General features: G+C 40.8%; 1 long non-coding RNA gene across 1 annotated transcript; it reads right to left on the bottom strand.

Moving 5' to 3' along the window:
- Positions 1–10,505: 10,505 nt before the first annotated feature.
- Positions 10,506–20,052, bottom strand: LOC135300108 (uncharacterized). Its single transcript, XR_010361989.1, has 3 exons — positions 19,845–20,052; positions 15,174–15,277; positions 10,506–13,500 (listed from the first exon to the last, which is right to left on the bottom strand). It is a non-coding gene; the product is annotated as an uncharacterized LOC135300108 (long non-coding RNA).
- Between the last annotated feature and the right edge of the window lie 4,637 nt (positions 20,053–24,689).

Here is a 24,689-nt window from a genome sequence, read left to right as displayed (position 1 = left end):
TCTGGTCTGGCCAATTGGACAATCAGCTATGCACCAAAACATTACAATGAAAGACTCACAGGATAACTCAGAGTAGAAGGAACCTTAGGATGTCTTCATTAAGAGTCTCCTGCTCTTAGCATGATCACCAATGAACTTAGAACAGGCTGTTCAGTGTCATGTCCAGGTAGGGCACAAAACCTTTCTAGGATGGAAATTGTACAACTTTACTGCTCTTTAACTACCGCACTCTGAGCCCAAATCTCCAATAAGTTATCAACACACCTGGTGATCCAAACATCCAGATTTGATATTCTAGCTCGGACACAAAAACATTGTGGGAGACATTGCTGAAAACATTACTAAAGTCTGGGTAAGTGACATCCACTTCTCTCCCCCCATCTCAAACCCAGTCATTTTATCACAGAGAGCAGTCTGGTCAAGCATGGCTTGCCCTTGGTACATCCATTTCAGCAGTGCCAAATGCCATTGTCTCCTCCCACCCACTCCTAGCAGCAGCCCCAGTGAGACACAGATCTGTCTGTACCAACTACAGAACTGCAATACAGCTCTCTGCTCAGGATCCTGGATTTACTCATTCCCACCCTGAGAAGGCTATCTGTCTTTTATCATTTGAAAGAAATCTGATCCCTGATTCAGGGTTGTGGAGCCTGCTGTGCAGGTTGCCTCTGGCTGTGTGGGTCAGCTTGTCTCTCTGTGCTTTAGTTATTCATCCCCCAGCACTTCAAACCAGCTCACAAAGACAGACCCATGCACTGTGTGGAACAGCAGCAGCAATACAAGGAAGGCAGAATCTTACTTCTCCCCTTCTTCTCTGACTGTATATGAAGAAAGTGGTAAAAAATTTAGGTCCATTCTGTATTTAATCCATCCACTTTCCATTATGGTCCTTATGCATTTGCTCGTAACTGGCTCTGCTTGCCTTTGGGACTGTGTTTGTTTGGCACTGTCACCCTCCACACAAACCCCAGTCAGCACTGAACAGCTGACCTACACAAACCAAGGCCACCTTCACACTTTTCCTTTCCAGCTCTTTTAAATTACTAACTGTTCTTCCACATACCTCTGGATTTTATAAATTAAGTTTGTTTTTACCGTGGACCAATCTTCAATTCCTTAATATAGTAACCAAAAACATTAGATGACCTTCTGAACCAAGGGGCAGAAGACTGTTAAAACATTTTATTTAAGACGACAGAAAACAGAACATAACGTTGTAATAGTACTTACTGTCTCTGTATTTTGGATAATGCTTGAGAATTGCTAATGCATCACATTACTCAGGAAATACAAATTAAATCAAAGGTTAAAAGTGTAAGTTGGAAAATAGGGACTCAAAAAGTTTAGGAATTTCACCCCAAGCACAGGATGCAGCAAAAAGCCAAATCTTAGAACTGGCAGAGGAGAAGAGTGGAGAAGTTGGAGACAGGCCAGAAACACGCAGTCCATGTTTTTATAGGAGCTGCAGTGAACAGGAATGACACTATTCCAGAGCAGAGGGATTTTAATGTTACTGTTTCAGTTTAAGGCAGAATTTTATGCATATACATAAAAAGCTCCTGCACACACACAGGCACAAGGGTACATCATGAAGGCCTAGAAGTAGCAAGGCTATAGAAAAGAAACAAAGGCAACAAAAGATCAAATAAGCTGCTGATTCAGAGTATGTTGTAAAAAAATAAGGGAATATGTTGATAATCAAGCAAAAAAGCCATTGCAATTGTTAACAAGGCATGCACTGAGACTAAATACGGCCTTTTTAAAATATGGCTGCAGTTGTATCATTTAATGCAACAAACTCTTTTCTCAATTAAAATAAAAAACACATTTATTGACTGCCTATAAAATTGCCCTTCAGCTGCAGGAGAGACAGGAAGAGAGAAAAACCAATAACATTTCAGAAGCACTGCTAGGAGCCTAGCGAGAGCAGGGTCCTTACAATAGTAAAATTGCAACCACATGTCTTTTGTACCTAATTGTGCAATCATATTTGTTTTTATCCACTCCAGTGGCATTAAAATAAGGAAGCACTGCTTCAAAGATATTGGGAAGAAGCTACACTCTTGCTCAGATTATGCCCTACAGTCACTGTGAATTTTAACTTGTGTCAGGCAGTTAAAGCTCTTCAGTTTTAATATTAGGAAAACTGGGAGGGGTGGGAGCCAAGAGAAATTTCACCATATATTTTTTTTAAAGTACAGTGGAAAAATAGTAAAATTATCATGGCTCCCTTGTCTACAGAAGCACCAAGGGACATGTTTAAAGGACAACTGGACTATCATTTCTAGCATGTGAAACAGCAAACTCTGTACCTCTCATACGACACAGGGGAGGTCTACAATGAGTTGGCAGATCCCCTGGCTCAGAGCAGTCAATAGAGCCCAGGACAAAAGACATTCCCACCAGAGACAGCAATGGTAAGAGAAGGAGAGGCCAAAGAACATAACTTCAGGGGAAAGACCAGAGAACAAAACTTTAGGGAAAGCATTGCACAGGCTAATTTTTTGAGGCTGATTGCTCCAGATGCATAAAGTACTCAGTGAGAGAAGACTCGTCCCTCTGAGGTATTCCAGGGCACTGAAATCAGTCATTATTTTCCCAAATGACCTCCTAGAACAGGTTCCCTTCTCCAGTAATTTTTGTGAGCTAAGGGAGACGAGAGCTCATGGTCTAATACCTGAATCTGCTGACTCCTCTTACTGGGGACTGTCCCCCAGTACAAGGCAAGATAGTTAATCACCCTCAAAAATAGGAGTCAGGAGGTATTTCTGACTTTTGTCTCTGTATCTTTCTGTTTTTCTCTTTCCACCTTGTCAGTCATGCTCAGTCATAACTTAACCTGTCATATCTGGCAGCTGCTGGAAGCCTCTATGAACAGATTCAGCTCAGCAGCCCAGCAGAAAAACCCAGATTATGTTTCTGGAGGTTTAGTGGGCTAAACTGGCATAGGGCAAGGTGTGGCAGTGTCTCTGACATCTGGAAAGAAGGTGGTAGTACCCCATAGTTGGAGCAGGGAAAGTCAAAGCAAGCAGTGGCAAAACAGACAAATGATTACCACCTTGTCCTTGCTTAAAATGCACTTTGGAAGCTTCTTTCCAGGTAGGGAACAACTTAGGTGTACATATATCTATTTTATGGTCAACCATGAGCAGCCCTGAAAAACTGAGTGGCTTAGAGCAACCCTTGTGTTGTATATCAGTGTAGAATTGTAAAGTTATTACTCAGAAGCAAGTGTAACCCAAATTTTAGGCTAGAAATAAATTAACACCTTGCAATCTAAAATACTATTTTCAGACTTCTTTTAAGAAACAAAACCACACTTGCTGATGTGCAAAAAGCAACTAAATTTAAATGAAAAAGCACACTTTTTTCACCTTTTTTTCTTACTGAACTATGACAAAAGCTGTCAGACTAAAATGACAGAAAATGCACATAGATAAAAAAAACCTTCCTCTAAGACATCACCTACCTTTCATTTTAAGAATACGGCCTAATCATAGTTTAACATATTCATATAAAAGGAAACAGCTAAAAAAACATCATGACCCTCTTATTTTTCCATTCATCATGCTCCATCACCACCAGACACAGGCACTATAAATCCAAGCTCTCAGAAAATCCTGTCCCCTGGAGAGTTATAACTGGGGAGCAGCATTACTTGAGTCAGTGTGAAGAGGGAATTGGAGAGCAGCATCCTGCAATTTCAATTCATCACCAAAGCCAGGAAAATAAGTGTACAGAGGGCAAATACAAGGCTGTAGCACAGGTGGACACTCACCCCCTGCTATTTCCTGCTCTTTAAACCCTATACAGGACTTACAGAAAGATCACGTTTTGTGCCTTTCTTAATAAGCTCTGCATCCTCCAGCTTAGAAACTAAAAGAAGACGCAGAAAGGCTTTCATTACTCTTCATATTTTTAGAAGCAGAGATCATTTGCTCAAAGTCTCACACAAAGCCTGCAGTTGAGCAAATTATTTCAGACAGGTTTCCCCCTTCTGCAGGCACACTGAGCTGTACAGCACTTTTCCTTCAGGCCTGAAAAGAATTTATCCCTGGCAGTTACAGTGTTAGAACTGCTGACTTTGTGGAAACAAGAAATGCTCTTTGATTTCTGAAGTTTTAGATAGGAGATTTTTTGTTGTCACAATTCAATTTAACAGTTCTATTCCTTCATCCTAAAGTTGAGCTGTGACAAGTTTTATGTTTTGAAAGCCAGAAAAGACCAAACAACAATGAATAAATGGGTGATGAAAGAATAATCCAGCATTTCCAGTGGCAGAACTTTTTACACCAGGTATTTGGTGGATAAGATTTCTTCCTACCACAACACACAGATATAGTTGTGGCGCCAAAACCAGCTCAAGAACAGAGAGAACAGAAAAATGTAAAGCATCCTGAGGCCTTACTCTTCTGGAATGATATTATTTGAATATTATATTATATTATGAAAATTATAATATTCAGAGCTGGAAGTTTCTGCCAAGATCTGAAAGGAATTTATGGTCTGAAATCCTATTGAAAAAACAATGAACATAGCAGAGAGGGTGATTGTTTCTTGTATGTGTTAGCTTCTAACTTTATTTACACAAAGAACTAAACAAAAGGAAAAAATAGGTATTGAACAGCATAAACATTTCCCGGAAAAAATTTATATCTATATTCTAGCCACTTATTAATTTTGTTGTAACATAAATAACTCAACTAATGCTTAATGAAACCTAAACCAAACTTCTTGAAACTCTGTTTCTCTACAGGAAACAGAACTGGGAAAACAAAAGAAAACATAACTATTTATACAACCTCCATTCTCCAGCAGTGAAAAAAAATTTGTGGAAATTCTTTAATTCCTGAATAATATCAAAAAGATAAGCATACTTCAAGAAACTATTATGCAATTTTTTTTTCTAGTGAATATTAGTAGTTGGTCACATATGTATTTGCCTTTGTCATACACATTCTTTTTAGTGCTGAAGTGCCTGCCTCCATGCAGGCAATTTTATCTTTCCTATTGAAAAAAAAGAATAAATAAAAGAATATATCTAAGACATGAGGCACCACCTCTACATCCTTTTCAGCTCAAACCAATGGGAAAGGGAATGAAATTAAGATCGACTGGTCCAGCAAGAAAAATTACTCAGTTTCTTATTCTGGTAATTTAGAATATTCTAGTAAATGGGTGTCATACAAATCTGAATATAAATAACTAAAATAAAACAGACACACACCTAAACTGTCAGCAAGTAATAAATTCAAATAATTCTGTTCTTTGAAACTTCTTCTACTGTTGCCTCTAAGTTGTTAATGAATTCCTCACTTTAAGTTTTCCATCAAATATTGAGTTTAAAATGATTTTTCAGATATCTGGTGACTGCTAAAAAAACACATTTTGTGAGAATATGTGATGTCTGACAACACTTGATGGAGAAATTGAAAGAGATTCTAGTTTAATTTCTACTGTGATTAGAACCATTTGGAATTTTTCTGATGAAAATGTTTTACTATCACTTGTGAAAGCTGAAGTCAGAACCAAGTTTTCACAGAACCAGAGTCCATTGCTTCCAGGCAACCTACACAAGTCACAAGTCTGAGCTCAGAACCTCTAAATTTCAGCTCAAGGGAGAACTGTGAAATGTTCATCAAGGCACAAAGCCTAATCTAGAGCTCAGGACTACCTGGACAGCTCATTTCAATGGGCTGGGAAATCCTGAGGTAATATTACACAGGCAGTTTGATGAATTCCATTAAACTGTTCTTGGATAGCAAACGCTGCTTTGTCTCTGACAGCCTGCTGTAATTTTTTCTTGTCAGTATAGGAAGCTCAGGAGTAGGTTCATGTTCTTCACCTCCTGCAAAACAGTGGTGATGTGGAAGAGGGAGATCTCAGCAGATGCTGCTCTTTCTTTCCTTTTCTTCTCCTGCTGCTGGCCCAAAACAGCCTCACGTTTAGAATTGTGTCACTGACACAGAACTTACAAGAAGGATTAGCAGAGCTGTCAGAAAGAGAGCTGTAACGTGGGTTTGGCATGGTGACTGGGATGCTCTAGACAGACACCCTTGCCCAGACAGTCCTTTAGCCTGACCCAGTGTGACCCAGTGACACAGAATTTATGTCAGTCCTTCCCAGTCCTGCTCTCCCCTGCCCACCTCTTTCTACATGTTCACCCGTAAGCCAGAGCTCTGACTGAGGATTTAGTCAAGATCTGCCCAAAGAGAGATTTCCTGCCTTCCAGGAGACTTCCATAAATGTTTGGGTAGAGACTGTGTGTTGTTCCCACGGAGCTGAGATTATTCTGGTTCAGAGACAGGTAATCAATTCCAGTCCAAGGGAATGCCAGCTACAAGCCAGTCTAAGGCAGTAAAGCAGGGAAGAGATATGGATGGCTTCTATTGACTACCCCAGACACTGGAGAAAAAAAAACAGTGTAATCAACAGTTTCAAAGTTTATCCTATTTTGTTTTTGAAAGGAAAGCTTTGGCTCCTTTATGGGGCCATTAATTACAGGTGGAGGCACAGATAAATTAGCTGTCTTAGGGACACAGCCCAAGACCTATCCCTGCCTTTAGCATTTCCCATGGCCTGGCCAGGATGCCTCCTGTCTGTTCTCTGGCACCCAGCTATGCCAGGAAGTAAAAGCATCTGCTGGCCTGCCCCAAAACCAAGGGTCTCCATGACCCCAGGGCTATCCTACACAAAAAGCCACCAGCTGGAGAATGCAAGACAATTCAGTTATTTGCAAGTTTTTACAGCTTTATATAAACTCTCTCAAAACATACACCCCATGACAAGGTAGGACATCACAGGATTAATTTTTTACAGTCCTATTAATTTCAGCTGTGGCCCCCAAAAGACCAGGTACCTCTGCAGGGCTGTGGAGGCCAGGTGCCTGCTCTCAGGTAGCATCCTGCACCCTGGCAAGGCAGTCCTGCTCCAAACCTCCCTGGAAATCCAGACCTCCATGTTTCAGGTAGCAACAGCTGCCGCTGGAGAAAAAGAAGTGGAAATAGTGTATTTCTCAGCTCTAGGACTTAAAAGTCAGAGCTGCAGGACACAGCAAGGGAAGAGCAGTCCTGCTGCTTGTGATCAAAGAGCATTTAATCTTTTCTCCAGCTGACTGCATGCTCTCCCTCTTCCTCCATCCCTTTGACTAATCTCATTTCCAAACCCAAAAGAGAATCTGAAATAGAAATATTTATGTATTTACTCTGGGCATGCTCACATCTCTTAAACATTTAAGGGAACATTAAAAAAAATCTTTTAGGAATATTCACTGCAGGAAGAAGAGAAAACAAAAAAAAACCAAAACAACAAAAAGCAAATAGCAGTGATAAACTTACTGCAAAACCTCTGTCACATTGTTTATTCACCCAGCAGTCCACAGGAGTTCACATACTCAAACTCACATATTATGACCCTTAAGTCATAGTAACTAAATAAACATTAGTTCAGTTGGGACAGGCCTTAATTTCCCATACTTTACATACATTAATAAACATTTCCAGATTGTGAAGGGATTCCCATGTAAACGAAGATGGGCTAAAATGACATTATCACTGCCTGCTCAGTTGCACTTCCTGTAGTATTCTGCAGTGTTCCTTGAGATAGCAAGAAATCACCAGTCACATTAAAATGAAGGCAAATTTATTATTAGTTCTTACAGACATTTTATTCATGTGCAAATGACAGGATAATAGAACTGTTGTTTGACAGCTTGCTGAGAAAATTGTAGCTTTCATCATCTCAGATGATAAATTTTTCCTAAAATAAAATGAACACTCATGGAAGCAATTGGAATTAGGGTTTAGACAGAGAAAAGAATACGACAACTATTCTACTTAAATGAATAAATTTCTCTGATCTCACAAGAGGCAAAAATACTTTGGTTTAGAACAAGCCAAATTCAGATATCATTTAGCAAGTTAAATGCTTGAAGAGGACAAAATATTTGCAGAATTTAAAATGAAAAGTGGTAAACTCACTTTTAGATTGTTAAAGCACATTAGTTTATTGAACACAAGCAATTTTATGCTTTTTTATTGTCCTCATATTCCAGAAGTCTCACACAAATGTGATTTTCTTTTTTGGCAGCTTGATTGCAAAAGCCTATTAAGTCTGCTAAGCAACATCTAGTGTTTGCTGCAGGATTTTGAGTCTTGGATCTGAGCAGGAGTTCTTTTCCTCTGTAAAAAGCCCAGTTATACAGGTGAATTTAAATGTTTTAATAGAGAGAACAAGGCAATTCCAAGACCTCCAGAGGATCTGAACAATAAAGTGCTAATCAACATTGGGAAAAACATGTTTCTCTTTGTGCAAAGAACATTACTGGAAAGTTCTCTTTTCATATCCCAGTCTTGGCATGGGGAATAGAAAACATAAGCATCCTTACAGCTGTCAAAAATGAATTTAAGACTGTTCCATTCACAGGAAAAAAAAAATTAAATTAAATTATTAGTTTGACCCGGAGTAAATCATTCCATTCCAAGAAAGATTGATATTTTGAATTTAAAATTTAAAACGGTGAAAATAGTTTCTGCAAGTACTCCACATCGACATCAACTCAATTTACTCAACTTTCCAATTTTCAAAGGTGAGAAAAACAAGACAGTTTCCCAAAAGTATCTCAAAATCCTCAAAAAAACCTCCAACACCAAACAAACAACAGAACTAGAAACCCAACTATCTGTATATTGATGTTAACAAAATTCCATTTTCATTCCCAGGCTTTATCCCCAAAAGCTAATCTCTGGGAAAATGCAAAATTAAGATATTTCCAAAACTGGTCAGAAATTTAGAACTTCTTTGAGACGCCTTAGGACACTTCTGTAATTGCCAAACCATTAATCCAAAGAAGAATATTGAGGAATATTTTATTGTAGAATATTTTTTTTAATTCATAACAATTAAGCAACAAGTGTTGATGTGTAAAATTTGTATTTCTCAAAACTTCACGCCCAGTCTAGGACCTTTAATTCCTGAATAATATCAAGCCCATGTTCTGTGTTAGTCTTCTCCTTTTTATGACTCCCTCAGTTCTCCCAGAGATGACATTTTGTCTGGGACCCTGCTCTGGGCTCATAACAGCTCTGATCCCAGAACCAGGCAGAGCAGAACCCAGGGCATCCCTCTAATATAACACAGAGATAACCAGACCCTTCAGACAGCTCAGCCACTGCTCTTTTCCTTCAAAACACAATTAGGAGGCACCTGCTGCTACTTTTGGTGGTCTGGTAGAGTCCAAATGGCATTCAGACCTGTTCCATCTCAACGAGATGATGTTTCCATCATTATGTTCTCCCCATTTAACATCTGGGCAAGACTCAAATGCTACCAAAAGGCAGAAGTCAGCTGAAAAAACACTTCTGTGAGATTTTGCATCTCCTGCTGAACTTCAGATTTTCATATTACAACAGAATTGTTAAGAAGCTGAAATTTCAGGTTCCCACAGAACAATTCTCAGAATGCTGAATGAGAAATGATACAGACCTTTTGTAGTGAGTGATTTTACATATACTTCTGCTTCTTTTCTACAAGAAGAAAGCAGTTAGCAATCCAGGGAATCAAAAAATAAAGGAAAACAAAAATATGGGGGGGACAGAGAGGGAGCAAAAAAACAAAGGCTAATCAGACTTGAAGGAAAGTGTGATACTGAACAAGTCAATTCAGACACAATGAACTGATGGGACCACTCCCACAAAAAGCAAATAGTATTGTCTTTCCGCCTGTAGGCTTTGGTACCCAAGAATAGTACTCAAGAGGGTTCCCATTTTCAAGCAACAGATATTTCTTTAACTTTTTCATTATTTCTGACTTACAGATGGTCTATTATTGAAATTGGTTTCAATAACTGCTAATGTTTAAAATCCAGTGCTCTAATGGATGCTGTTCAACATGCCAAGGGACAGAGTGGAATGCTGAATATATTTGTTTGTTTACTTTAAATACTAAAACCCATCTAGTTGTTATCTAAAATCTGTCTTTAATCTGAGATATTTCAAATCTTAGGCATCTCAGTCACTGTTAAATCTCATTCAAGGATGTGAGAGAGTGTACTTTCCTCTTCTTGCCTTAGACTTGACACTCCAGTTGAAGGCAGCCCTAACAAAAGCACTGCTGCAGCTACAGATTTAACCATGGAAAACTGGTCTCTGTGCAACAAGCAGCCTGGAGGAGCAAGGTCAGTCCTCTCCTCCTCCTCCAGCAGGCAGGAGCTTTCACCTTGAATCAAGCTGAGTGTGCTCTGGTGCTAGGTGACAACACAGCACTGCCATCAGCAGCATCACAGCAGCGCTTTGAGAATGCTCAGTTCTGGAAAACAGTGAAGCAGTTTCCATCTTTGGAGGGCAAACAGTTGTAAACACAAAGAGGGGAGGCAGCAGCCAGGCTGTCCCTGGCTATAATTCATGCACTAACTGGGGTTCAGCCCAGGCAAGAGGTACTTGTGCACAGAAGCAACTTGTCCAGGCACATCATCCTTGGACGTGCCACTGTCCCACTTACATGCTGTGGTAAATCTGAATGTGGTTTTAAAAGAAAGATTTTTTTTTTAATTAAATCTGTGGTTTTAAAAGAAAATTGGAAATGCAAGTAACCAAATGGAGATGTGCTCAAAAGTGCAACACACATTTTCATTCGCCAAGGAAATGATAAATGATTCTCAACAGTAAATGTTATTTCAAGTAGGCCACTGTTCAAAAAACCCTATTCAAATCAACAAGACACAGCTCCAAAAATATTTAACCTCAAAAACTCATAAACAAGTTTGCTCAACTACAATTTATTTTCTTCAAACAGAAATTGGGAAAGAGTTTAAGAAAGACATGTACTGATAATGCTGAAATCAATGTTGTAACCTCTTTGACTTAGCAATATATACAAGTATTACATTAAGCCAAATTTACTTTGAGTTATTTTTGGTTCAAAAATAATGTTTGCCTCAGAAACCATCATTAAGAACTGAAGAGAAGAAAGCAATCCATATAGCAGCTGTGGCACTTAAAGGAGGAGGGAAGAGAGATTAAAAACTTCAGACTCATAAGTTTGAAACAGCACTTTTATAATGGAATTTAGTTTCAAAGTGAGATATGAAGCTACTACTGGCTAAGACTTTAAAAATTAATTAACTCACATGATAAGTAGCTCCATTTCAAAAAGCAGAGAAATAAAGCAGAAAGAGATATTAAGCTGTTAAAAATGTGCCTTGTGTCCTTATCAGAATATTTACTAGGACATAACAAATACCAGAAGCTGAAGAACATTATGCTTCACTCTGACAGCACTCTGAACAACTATTTCCTTATAACCATGGCTGGTTCATCAGGGCATTAAAAGAACCTCTCCCTCCCTGAGTTCTTTCCATAGATGCACTTATGCCCCATGGGGGTGATTATTTGAGTGGGCAGTTTCTGCCAGTCCAGTTCTCTGATCACAGAAAGTTGTCTTCTGGTGCAAAAACATGGTCCCCTTTGCTTTCTAGCCATCCACAAAGGCTACTCAAACAGAAATACCACCACAATTAAGAACGTGAAGACACAGCACTGACACAACTCCTAGATAAAATCTGGACTAAACAATAGCAGTCCTGTGAGGGAGCTGCTTGATTTGGTACAGTTCCTCAGTATAGGGCAGATTGCATTTCTTTTGGTTCAAATTTTTCTCTTTTCTTTCCCCTAGGAGAATGAGATATTGGGTTTGGTTTCATATTGTCAAAAAATAGTGGCTGAACTTATCACACTAAATTCATTGGAGGCTGACATTTCAGAGTCTTCTGATAATGTCCATTAAATTGAGATCAGACTTGTCTTTTGTTACTAGAGGCAATAAATATTAATTTTCACTTAGAAAATAAAATTAGATTCACACTTCTATTCTTCAGCCTTTAAATTAACCAGTACCTGATAATATTTTATTATATGAAGTATTTTAGGTGTTTTCAATTTTCATGACACTTTCTAGTGTATGGTTGGATTATGTTAAGTGTATGAGATGTGTTACAACTGAATGCATTATGACTCTCAAAAATAAATCAGTGAAAACCAGAGTTGAGTTATCCTAAAAGAATGCTATAGGCATCCAGCACTATTTCAGTCATGATAGACCATTTCTTCACAGACTTGCAGTACACCTGTAGAAAGCTGGTGTTCAGTTATGTTTGTCACCTAGAACACATTTCATGTGGGCCAAGCAAATAACTCATAAAGAACAAACATCCAATATTGACCAGTTGCATAGGTCAGATAGCACCAGGGATGTTCGAGGGCTTTTGGAGTTTTCTCCTAACAGGCCACTTATGCTGCTGCCTCATTTTTACATATCTGTGAGCAGCTGCATTTTGCTACAGGCAAGTTCATCTGTCACTCAGTGTCAATGTGCCACTTCCCTGATACATGGGTAGCAGCAGAAAACCAACAATGTCTGAAGTTTTCTTGCTGAGTCCCACATGTGTCAAATGCTCTTTGATAAGAGTTATCAAGAAAGGGATGGAAAACAAGACAGCCATAAACTTACTTCCTTTACTCCAGGCAATAACAACCAGCCTCCTTTAAAATGTTCACAAAAGGAGGAAGGTATTTTTCCTTGTTAGTTAAACATTCACAGACCTGGCAAAGTAGAGGCAGGATCCTAGATCTCAAAAGGTTTGTTTTCCATTTCAGTCAGGGTTTTACACCGAGTCTAAATTCCTCCCTCCTGAAAGCTGTTGCAATATCCAAGTATCAGATATATTAGCAGCCACATCCTTGTAAGATATCTTCTCCACACAAAGTCCACAAATTTCACCTGATAAAGCACCTCCATTCTCTCAGTTTTGCAGCATAGTTCTGTATAACGCAGGCAAGAGTTGGAATATCTCTTCAATCCCTAAATGTATTAATATAAAGTCACAGTTCATATTTGTTAATGAGGGTAAGAACTGTGTCTCTGCACATGAAAGTGTACAAGACAACCCAGTAGAATTTTTCTGAGCAAACCTTTCAAGGTTGAATGAGCCAGATCACAAAGAATCCCTAAGGTACACAGCCCCCAAGCAGAGGGAACTTCTGTAGCTTCCTGCTGCACTGCAGGTCTATCAGATAAGAGCAAGGGAGAGAATTGCTGCATGAACATTTTCAGAGCTTCCCTGCTTTGTTCTACAAAAGTTGAGTCTGATTCACCAAAAGAAGCAAGCCCTTTTTCAGAGGCAAGACAACCCTTCAAGCAGAATTAACTTGGCTAACTCAAGAGGCAGCTACCCTGGACAGTAGAAGGAATTCAGACCACCCAACTCTGCAGGAGTTTAATGGAGTTTTAAGGAAAAACTGAAGGAGTTTTATCAGTTTAGAAAGAGCATGTCCCTGGTCTTCTGAGGAAGTGTCTTCCTCATCCTCTACTCTGGGAAGCAACTCCAAAGGTCTACTGACAGTGATGTGGCATGGCATGACCAACAGTGCTTGCCTTAAATATCCCAGGCTGGATATATTTTTCCTTCTTCTGGGTTTAGTGGATCCAGAGATCTTCCTTAGTAGCCTAAGTGCATGGAAAACACTGTTCAAATGTCTAATACATTTTCCACGCATATAAAGCTAATTCTGGAGAGAACTATTTAAAAAAACTTGGGGAGGGGAGAGCAGGGTAACTAGATAGAAAATTAAGTCCTGTTATGCACTAGGAACTGGTTAAAAGCCAGAGAAAAGAAAACAAAAATTTTGTCATGGGAAAATACTGCCAGTAAACATAGCTGTGAATAGACATTCAGATCAACATTGGTCTTGTTCAGTTCTGTGAAGTAAACAGAGGAGATACACGAGGCAGGGAAAAAATATACCATCCTGATGACAGAGGTCACAGCAGGGTTATGGAGACAGCCAAAACAAACATGGCAGTGAAAATTGAATACAAGGCAGTAAAGAGTGGTAAGGAGAAAAAAAACAAGCCACATGCAGATAATTTCTGATCAACATTTCACATTTCACTGGAAGGACTTGCATGCTGTCACTCTGCAGCTCACTAAGGGATCCTGCTTAGTGCATAGCAGTCAAAAAAAGGCTTCATTAAGAAGGGGAAAAGAAGTGGAAATGCAATGTCATTTACATAAAATCATGATACTCAACACTACTTGAATATTATATTCAGTTCATTGCTTCAACTCCAAGAAAATAATTTAAATGGGTTCTAGTGAAAGAGAGGTCTTGGCACCACTGACTGTCAGGTCCGGGGTTCCTGTTGGAATACTCTCATTCACAGGAAACCTATAATAATACACATTATATTTTCCAGCAAAGGCATTCATAAGCATCCTTCACCCACCTTCTTCTTGCCTGTTAAAATATTAGGATCTTCTAAATGCAGCAGGAATGTAGCAAACAATGGAACCAGTCAAAATAGCACAGTAAAACATGAAAATACTGTTTCTGCTGAAGTGGACAAATATTTCAGTATGTTTATTTATAAAAGAGAAAATTAAATTTGCTTTGGCTGACTTTGTAGCCACTTTCATTGCATGATCAAGCACATCAATGTATGGATACTGATGTTTATAGAAGCAATGGTTTCCAATAAGTAATGCACTTGAAAAGGGGAAAAAAGTCGCAAATATTTTGAATTCAGAAACTTGAAAAACACAGGACCTACTTTGAAGGTTCTGTTGATTTGAAAAAGACATTGATTAAAGAGAAAAATAAGTATCACTAACTGAAAATTCCCTTGTCCAGTATCTGAACACTAGGTGAATATTTTAGTTCTGAAATTCTTGTCTCAACAGCTTTTTTCATAAATTACTCTCCATATTTGGGGGAAGCAGGAGGGTGGGGAAAACACTCCAGGAGCCTCACTTTACTCAGTCACTTGCCACATCTGGGGAGGAGAAAAAAATAAACCTAAATACAAACAAAGCCCAACGTAGCAAAAACAACAAAACCAAATCCCTTGTATTATACTTAAGTTTGCTTACTCTTGTGGCTAGATGTTCTTCTGCCAGTAGGATTCTGGCATCTACTGAACAGCCCAGTTGTGCTGATCATCACACAATTGCTTTAATTTCTGTCTTCAAATCCCTGAGCATTGCTGCTGGTGGACATGACAGAGCAGGCTACAGGAGCCTGCAGAAATTACCCTCCATCCTACCCCAGCTCAGGGGTATGGGATTTGATTTCTCACTGTGTTGAGAGTAGGAGGGGAAGAACAAGTACAAATGTATTCACCTGGGAGAAGTTGGCTTGGTCTCAACAGCTGTCATTCCAGGAGACAGAGAGCACAGGTTCATGCACCCTTCAACAGAAGATGGAATGAACTCCATGGCCAGTAACTGAGAGGAATAAAATTTGTTTCCCTCTTATCTCCCTTTGTCTCCCATTTAGCATCTTTAATCTTTCATAAAACTGTTCTCTCTCACTTCTAAAATGGTGTAGTTTAATCCTAGGCATGAATTTCATACTTAGAAAACAGAAGGGAAAACCATCCTGGAGTCAGTGTTACTTGTTTGCTTCTTTTTGTCTGATTAATGGCTCAGCAGAGCCCTTTTCACATCCCTTCTAATCACTAGCTGTTTTGTGACTCCCATTGCTGGCTTCAAACAAGCCTCGTTAACTTCTAATTAACTTCAGATAACGGAATCCCTTCCACTTTTTCCTGGATTTCATCGGGGTCATGACAGAAGAGCCAATTGTCAGTCAAGTGCCACCAGCTCTGAAAAGCAAAGGGTAGGTGGGCTGTGCCAGGGGGCTGGCACAAGCCAGCCTTGCTCCAGGAGCTGAGCCTGCACATGGGGCTGATGAAGCCTCGAGAAAGGGCAAGCAGGGACTGAACTGTGACCATGAACATATCTGAGCAATGTAATAATACCCAAGGTTGTTAAACTTTTAGTATGGGAAGCAGCCTAGCTACTGTCACTATTTTCTAGCCGGAAAGGAGAGTTTAAGAGAGCATACAGATACTCCAGAGACCCTGAAGAACAGCTGGCTCTGCTCTAAAAGGAAAGCTAAGCAAATGTGTTGGCAGATTTAAAGTGACTTCCAGCTCACAAGGAAGAGCACATACACTAGGTTCTTTTCTCAGATAGTGACTTGAGGAGGTCACTTACAGAGAAGCTCTCCAGATTAAAAAAGCTCTTCTTAAAGCAATAGAAGCGCTGCTGCTTGATTAGTAGGTGAGCAGCATTTTTTTCCTCATTGCTGATGTGTAGATAGACTCACACTGCTACTTTACTTAAAAATGAGAAACAAACATGAAATTTTTCAGTTATGTGACTGTGGCATTCACTGTATGGAGTCACTGGAAAGCCTCATCAGCCTGCAGTGAGAAGCAAAGTTAGTGCATGAAAAGCACCAAGTTCTCATGCCCACCATGTCCCCTTGAGCAGCTTTGCATAGAGCTCCACTTGGCACAGCTACCTCTGAGTTGTCTTAGCTCAAACCAGCCTGAAATCTTCCCTTTGACTATAAAGCAAAATGTAATTAACCAAAATTAACCAATATAATTTTTTTTTTCAAACCCCAAAGGAAAAGAATATGGTTTTAATGATTTTGAAAATGTTGTTGAAGACAGTACTTCAATGTCCCCAGTGACAGCATCCTTTACTTTTCCAACTAAACCTTGAGCTGCAAGATGAGAAATCTAAGACAAATTGAGGCTCCCTCATGACAAAGAGTTAAATCTAATTTTCTGTTACTTAGTACTGACCCATTGGATTAGGTTAAAAAACCTCTAAACTGCATTTGCCACTAAAGATCTGCTGGTCTGGAATAGGTGGAACAGGTATTGGCGTGAATACATGCTAGGTATGTGAAGTCCTCAGCTCTCCTCCGTTATCTACAATTGTAGAATCCATTCTGATGCCAAATCCATCTTATAACACTTTAAAAATTAGAGCAACAATATGAATATATGTCTAATTAAGTGAATTTTAGTTGATTTTGAATTATTCAGTGAAATACCTTCAGGAAAACTCAATATGATTAACTTCTTTCTTCCTTTGTGAGCTAGGGGCACACAAAGCCAGAGCAAAGGCAAAATCACTGCTGTTCTGTTAAATACAGCTGTTTACCTACAATAAAGCTGCAAGGCAGTGGATCCCTTGTACTGAGGACAACAGGAGAGCAGCCAGATGTTCATCCTAACTGTGATGGGGTTTTTTGTATCAAGTGAGAGAAACCTTAAGTGCCACACTGTTAGCAAAATGTTCAGTTTCTCCCAGAAATGGGAAAAGCTGTTCAGTTTCTCCCAGAAATGACATGTTTGTTTATAGCAGGAGTTAAAGCATTTTCCGCTCTGCCACTACTACAACAATAAAAAAAAAAAGTTTGACAAAAATAGGACAAAACTGAGGTCTCCTGTCTAGTAAAAAGGTTTTTAGTTTCACAGATAACCTACAAGCATCTGTAATAAGTGCCTGAGATATGGTGGTATAAAGAGCCTCCCACTTCAAAGTTATAAACAAAACCAAAAAAAACCAAAAAAAAAACAAAAAAACAAAAAAAAACCAAAAAAAAAAAAAAAAACAAAAAAAAAAAAAAACACAAAAAAAAAAAAACAAAAAAAAAAAAAAAAACAAAAACAAAAAACCAAACCAACCACAACATCCCAAAGAACAAAGAATTCAGTCTCAGTGTTGCATAGTGATGTTTAAATTAAGCAAGTGTGATTTTAAATAGAAATGTATGGGGAATGTTCTTCAAGGTAGCTGTGACGTTTTTCCAGTCTTTCATCCATATTAACTCCTCCCATGTCAAAACGCATGACTAACCACCAACTCCTGATATGTTTGGTATGTGCTGACTGGAATCATATAATCATGGAAGAGTTTGGGTTGGAAAGGATCTGTATAGGTCACCTAGTCCAGCTTCCCTGCAATGAGCAGGGAATCTCACACAAGTACAGGCCATGCTCTTTAAATGCAGAACAGAATACTCTGCAGAACTAAAACTTTTCCTAAAACCAAAGCTATGGCACATCAGGACCTCAGGCACTCACCCTCCTACCTTCTGAACCTCAATAAAACTAGCAATAGAGTCTACAAGCAACTTAAAGCTCCAGAAAACAGCATGAGCCAAGGTCTCTTCCCACAGAAAAGCCACACACACCCATGTACTTGTACCCAGTGGAAGTTCAGTGCAGCTTTTCAATATAAACATCACCTAACTTACTCCTCTAAGGCAATAAACAAAGGCTCATGTTCCAGTAAACAGTCTCACTGGTTACTCCACAACACACAATTATGTATGTCTCCTACAGACTTCAGAGGCTTGCTGTTTTTAATAAAAGCATCTTTGCCCTGAAGCTGCAAAGTTGGGACTTTTCAGGAGGTTTTTAGTGTAAACTTAACTCTGCAGATCTGTGCATTAAACTGCTCATGTACAGAGTAGAAATTGGTCAAAACACATAAACTAGAGAGTATGTCATGCAAAATATAGGGCATGATGTAGCATACTGATATCTTCTCTCAGAAAGAATTTAATCATGCTGTGATCTGAAGGACCAGACTACAGACCTAAAAAAAACAGGCAATAATGGGGTTATGTTCTGTAAAGGCAAATATCAGCAGCAGGAGTGACACCACACCACAAGCTACCATGAAGGTTTGTGATTCTGGCATTTCAAACTGACAGGAACCCTGCCAGGACAGCAGAGCTTGAAAGCCCCACACCCTGCAAGCCCTGACTGGGGAACAGAGACATGGCAATTCTGCTTAAATCTCCAGGTTTTACTCAAGCACACTCTCATGTAGTGCTCTTCCTCTCCTAAAGGACAGAAAGTCCCCATCATTCTTTTTTTCTACCTGTTTTTGAACTCCATGTCCTCTTACCTACTCAGTTCAGCCTGGGGTGGTTCTGTTTCTGCTCCCCAAAGCGAGCAGACAGGGAGGGAAGGCAGTGATCTTTACACAGATGGCAGGCTTTGTGAAGTGCAGCAGTTTGTCCCTGGACACTTTGCTTGACGACTCTCTTCCTAATAAACTCTGACCTCTGAAGGTCATTAGCTGCTTATTAACTGATAGCAGCTTTAAAGAGCTCTAGCCATGCACTAGGTAAAAGCTTCTGAATGCTCTACACCCACTCCTCTGTTCTGGTGCCAAGTGATGGCATGAACAGAGATTAATAATTATATGCCTGTTTGTACCCCACAGTCTCAGCCTGGGCTCTGTGCTCAGGCCAGCTCACGACAGCTGCATGGGAATGAAGAGATGTGCTCAGCTGGAGGCAGTGGCTATAAAAGCTCCTGCTCCTCAGTGGCCTGCACAAACTGTTCTGCCTTCCCCGAGCAGGGCAGGGGCAGCATGAAGCCTGGTAACTTGGCCATGCTCCAACAGACTTTTATTCTTTATTGGGAAGAAAAACAAAAAAGAGGTTCCTTGTTGCCATGTCCCCAAAACTTTAAATTCCTGCACCAAGTCATGAAAGGACCATATCATACCAAATATCAATATCAGTGTTTATGGGAGACCAAATCAGCAGTGGGGAAGCATTATAGCACACCAGACAAATACCACAGACTTAGGTAAGGGCTGTATGACCCTTTTTTGGGTGGGCTGGCTATAACCCCACTATCACACTAGTGTGGAAAAAAATCCTGACTTGGTGCATAGTCTAGATACTGTTGTACATAATCTACATGGCACCCCAGGGCAGGATGGACATTGCTGGCATGGCACATATTATCTCTTTTGCTAAAATCCATGGTGAGCCAACCAGGCCTGTGCTTTCAGAAAAAGGAAGACAAGGAAGTATCTCTGAAGCATTCACCTCCTCTTGAAAATCCAAGCCCATAGAGAAAAGGTTCTCATCTCCCTGTGTAGCCTTGCCATCAGAACTGTCACCAGCCAGCAAACAGCCAAGGAAAACATCAGCTAGGTTGAAGTGGGAATCTGAGATGCTGACCTTAAATATAGCTTGCAAGAGATTTGTATCAGCAATAAATCCTGTTTTCCTGCAGGCATCAGCTGCTCTGAGGCTCAAGAGCTGTGTTATGCTGTTGTCTTCTTGTTACAAAAGTTCCATCCCTTCTCAGTGATTCCCAGTGGGCAGCCCCTCACAGCACCAACGCTTTCACAACACAGCCAACAAACTCCAGCTCTCCTCGACCAGCTAACCCCCTCTTTGATAGCATTCATCCTTATTGGACACAGCTAGGGCCTATTAAGGGCAGGCCTGCTCCTAATCTTTGGTAATTTGTACAGCTGCAACTCCTCAGGGGTGAGACTGCCTTCTGCACTATCTCTGTTCTCTGACATTCTATCCCCCAACGTTACACTGCACAGGTGCTCCTTATTTTGCTCCTCACATATGTGATGCAGCTCTATACAAAGAGTCAGAGAGTGTACAATAGTTCAGTAAGATCTGGAACTGTTTTTTCAGGATGTAAGGTGGCAAATAGCATGAGGCAGGCTGGATTGCTAGAATTTCCAAGGCTCTCTCCTCTTGCCTAAAGTAAAAGCATGGTCCCAAACTTGGGATTCTCCCATTTCATTTGCTTCTCTCTGGCTGAAGGTTTTGCTCTCCTAACCCAGATTAAAATTCAGCCAGGAAGACTCCTGATATCTTGACAAGAAATATTACTTAATATTTTAGGCTTTTGGCCCTTATATAACCTAAACAGTGTTACAATGAAAATTTTTCAATAACTAGTTCTTCATAAAACAGACAAAATACTAAGACTAAGCCTCGAAGCTTCTGTGAGGTCTTCAAAACAAAGGTGCCCCAGACTCTTCCAGCAACCCATCACAGTGTTTGACAGTTTTCCCAGTTACCTAAAGAAAGGAAATGAAAATACACAAGGACCTTCCTTTATATGATTCTAAACCACTGCAAAAGTTACCATCCTGTGTATCACAGGCTTGTTGAAGAACAGATTCACAACAGCTTTTATTTGACTTGTTACATTCTTCTCTTCAGTTCTAAACCAGGTGATCACTCCAGCCTTCCTCTGCCAGAAAATCTCCAGGGAGTCCATATTCTCTGAAGAGTACTGGACATATCACTACAAATAAGGCCTCAATAATGTTGAGCAGACTGGGAGTACATTCTGTATTTTGCTGGCAATACAAATGTTTATTGATACAACATTTGCTTCCTTCTCATGCCAGATAAAACCACCATTGTTCTTCTGAGTCATATAACATCTTCAGTCCCATGATTCCCCATCTCATTTTCCAGGAAGCCTTCCGAGCCACTCATCACATGTTTGGTCTCAAAAGATTTTAACACCTCACTCTTCCCTCTCTGAAATGCAAGGTGCTGAACCTATGTCAGGACAGTGCCTGGTGTCAACACAGCTGGTGGGAGAAGGAACTGAGGGCAGCCCTGCTGGGAAGGACCTAGGCTGAGAGATGGACCTGGCCCAGCCATGGCACTCCCAGCCCAGAAAGCCAAACGTGTCCTGGGCTGCATCCAAAGCACTGTGGGCAGCAGGTGAGGGGGGATTCTGCCCCTCTGTTCCACTCTGGTGAGACCCCACCTGCAGTGCTGCATCCAGCTCTGAAGAACCCAGCACAAGGAAGGTATGGACCTGTTGGACTGGTCCAGAGGAGAGCCACAAAAATGACCAGAGGGCTGGACAAGAAGCACATGGACAATGCTCCCTTGCTGTGGTCCTGTGCAGCCAGGAGCTGACCTTCTATGATCCTTGTGGGGCCCTCCCAACTCAGGATATTCTATGAGTCTATAATAGACATAAGGAAGAATATTTTTATGACAAGGGAGGAGAGGCATTGGAACAGGTTCCCCAGAGAAGTTGCATGTGTCTTGTCTCTGGAAATATTCGAGGTCAGGTTGGATGGGGCTTTGAGCAACCTGCTCTAGGTGAAGATGTGCCTGCTTATTGCAGGAGGTTTGGACTTGGTCGCTTTTAAAGGTTCCTTCCAAACCCAAACCATTCTGTGATTCTAAATCCTATCCTTATTTCTGATTCTATGCTTTATCAAGACTAGAGGACTAGCTTAATAGTAAAGCCAGTCTGCTTGCCTCCAGCTAAGGCTCTTAAGTAGTAGGCCAACTCCCTATTGCATTAAAAAGACCCTGTGAAAACTCATTTCAGGTATCATCAATTTTCTGAGCATGATTATCCAAGTCATTTGGCTTTTCGTCTCATAATTGAATTTATGTATTTACAAAAGTGTGATGCAAGGGAGTAGCAAAAGCTCTACTAATCTCAAAATGTGACATCTAATGTGCCTCCTTTATCCATTGGCAAGTACTCAGTCACAGAAGGGAACTGGGTTGAACAAATGGACCACGTTGGCAGCTACTCAGCTCTTTGATGTTTTTCCAAGAGGTTACAGATGGTTTGATTTTTTCCATTCCAGAATTTTTCCTCTTAATTGATGTTAAACTGACAAGTTAATAATTTCACAAATTCCCTTTCCTTATTACCTGCTCTTTTCTTATTCTTTTACACTCCACAAGTTTTGTACACTTGCTCAAAGACATGTAGTTACAGCACTGAGAATGGAAATTTTGAGGTCCAGCTGAAGAGTAGATAAAAAGCTGAGAGCCAGCTCAGTAAGCCTAGACAAATTTGTTTATATTGATGAAAAGAAGGCTAAGGACCTTTGGGCTCCAAGGCCAAATAGCACAGACTGATTCATATCCACTGAATCAGCTGAAAGTCACTCCTGAAACAGCCATTGCATCCAAGTTACAAATCCTTGGTAGCCAGCCCTGGCTCAGAGCTCTGACACGATTTGGCCCTTATTAATCCCCACAACCTCAGTGGTGGTTACACTCCAGAAGCAGGCAGCAGGGTATGAAACCTTCCAGTACACCTTGTTCCATGCTTGCAGGCTGGAAATCTGTGCTGGGCACCAGGTGTGACAACATCCTGCTGTCTGCCAGGGATAATCTCCCTATCCCAGCATTTGCTCCATATGGTTATCAGACAGCTATCCATGCTTCATACTGCCCATCTGTAGTCCTGCCTCAATCTTCAGGCCGAAGGCAGGCAAGCTGCCCTCAGTTAGGGGCTCCATGGCAGATTAATTTTTTTGGGACAACAGCAGTGCTTCTAAAATGTGCCCTTCCTGCCTGGAATTAGAGGTAGTTTCTGGGAATGCTCTCCATATACTGTAAAATAAAAAATGCTGCTTTCCCCCTTGACCATTGGACATAAGTCCAGTTTCCAATGACCACCAGTGGAGTGTGTGTCCAGCTGGTGGACCACAAGGTGTTGGACACTGAGAGGCATCAATACCAACAGTGTTCAAAGTGCCATTTCCTGCTGTGCAACCCAAATGGCTGCTGAGCATCCTCATGGCAGAGAGAGGGATCCCAGCAGGGCCCAGCCCTCAGTGCCCACACACACTGCCTGGCCCCTCAGGCACAGATGGCCCTGCACACTCGTCTGCCTCTTCTAATTCCAGAGCTGAAGGTGGTAATTTGGATAATGCCTATTTCCATCAAAACCTTCACAAGTACTTAGCAGCATTCACCTCCTCCCTCCCTAAACACAGCCCTTCCTCTGCCTGTGCCTTTCCTTCCCACAGTGCTATAAGCATGGAATAAATCACATCCATGCTGACAGTCCATTCTGTTAACTCTTCCTTTTTCATGAGTCCTGTTGTCCACTGCTGTAACTGCGGATCTACATTCTTATCCCCTCCTGTCTGTTCATGCATGAGCTGCTACCACCTCTCTACTCATGCTCCCCCTACGCAATCACCTGCCAGCATCCCAGCAGGAATAATTTCTACAACTCCCCAGCTGAATGGCTGTGGCTCAGCTTTTAATGGCTTCTCTTTACAAAACAAACTTTTGAAGATCTATTTCATCACCACAAAGGAGGCAGAAACAAAAGCATATGTAGCTGCTATTTGAATAGATATCATGCAGTCGTTCACAGGGTCAGGTAAGTAAAAAGGAGGCATTCCATCCTTCCTGGTTTCTGTTTCAGCAGCCTGGAGCTTCAGTCCCACATAGTCAAATATATCCACACCGCCCAGCTGGGCAAGGTGCTCATGTCTCAGGAGATGCCAACATCCACATCCCTCACCAAAGTGCTCCATCTCCCAGAAGAGCCTGTTCTCTCTGAGCAGGACCTGGTCACATCACAAAGGTAGTTTGTGTCAGTATGAGCAACTTTCTCCATGGTTCCCAGGGAGCTGTTCCAGTAATGGAGCCAGGAACTTCTTCCCTTGTATTAATCCCTGAGGATTTTTTCAGCCATGGAGAGCAAGCACAGAAACCACATCTCCCTACGGCTGTGCTCAGGATTCTGCTGCCAAACTGGGTGGTAGGGTCGTGTCTGGTGACAGGGACAACCCAATGGAGCATTGTCTTTGTGCTTGGTCCATCTCTCAAACATTTTGGTATACAGTTCTGGGATCCTAAATTATTTCCTCTCTAGAATTCCTAGCCTCATAGAAGAGGGCTATCCACACACTTGTGGATAGCCCATTTTCCAGGCCAAGCAATAATGAATTAAATAGAAGTTGACTGACAGAAGTCAGCAGTTAAAAGTAAAATCAGCAATTATCTTTCCATGTCTCTAAGTACATCACTGAGTACATTGTGCATCCTGGTCCCAAGTGGCCCACCAGCTATATGCCAAGGGGAGGCACTGGCAGAGAAAATGCCACTGAGTCCTGGGTCATGAAAGCTGTAGGGCCTCAATTGCACTGTCACCCATCCATAGCTCATATTTGGAAGTATCAATGAAAGGGATTTCCACGTGGAATTGTTCTGGGCTGCTGTAGACCCCAGAGGTTACCAGAGATCATATTTACAACTGGA

This window comes from Passer domesticus, chromosome 4, assembly GCF_036417665.1.
Source record: "Passer domesticus isolate bPasDom1 chromosome 4, bPasDom1.hap1, whole genome shotgun sequence".
NCBI classification, from domain to species: domain Eukaryota; kingdom Metazoa; phylum Chordata; class Aves; order Passeriformes; family Passeridae; genus Passer; species Passer domesticus.
The sequence above is the reverse complement of the archived record's forward strand: the minus strand, read 5'-3'. Positions and strand labels throughout refer to the sequence as shown.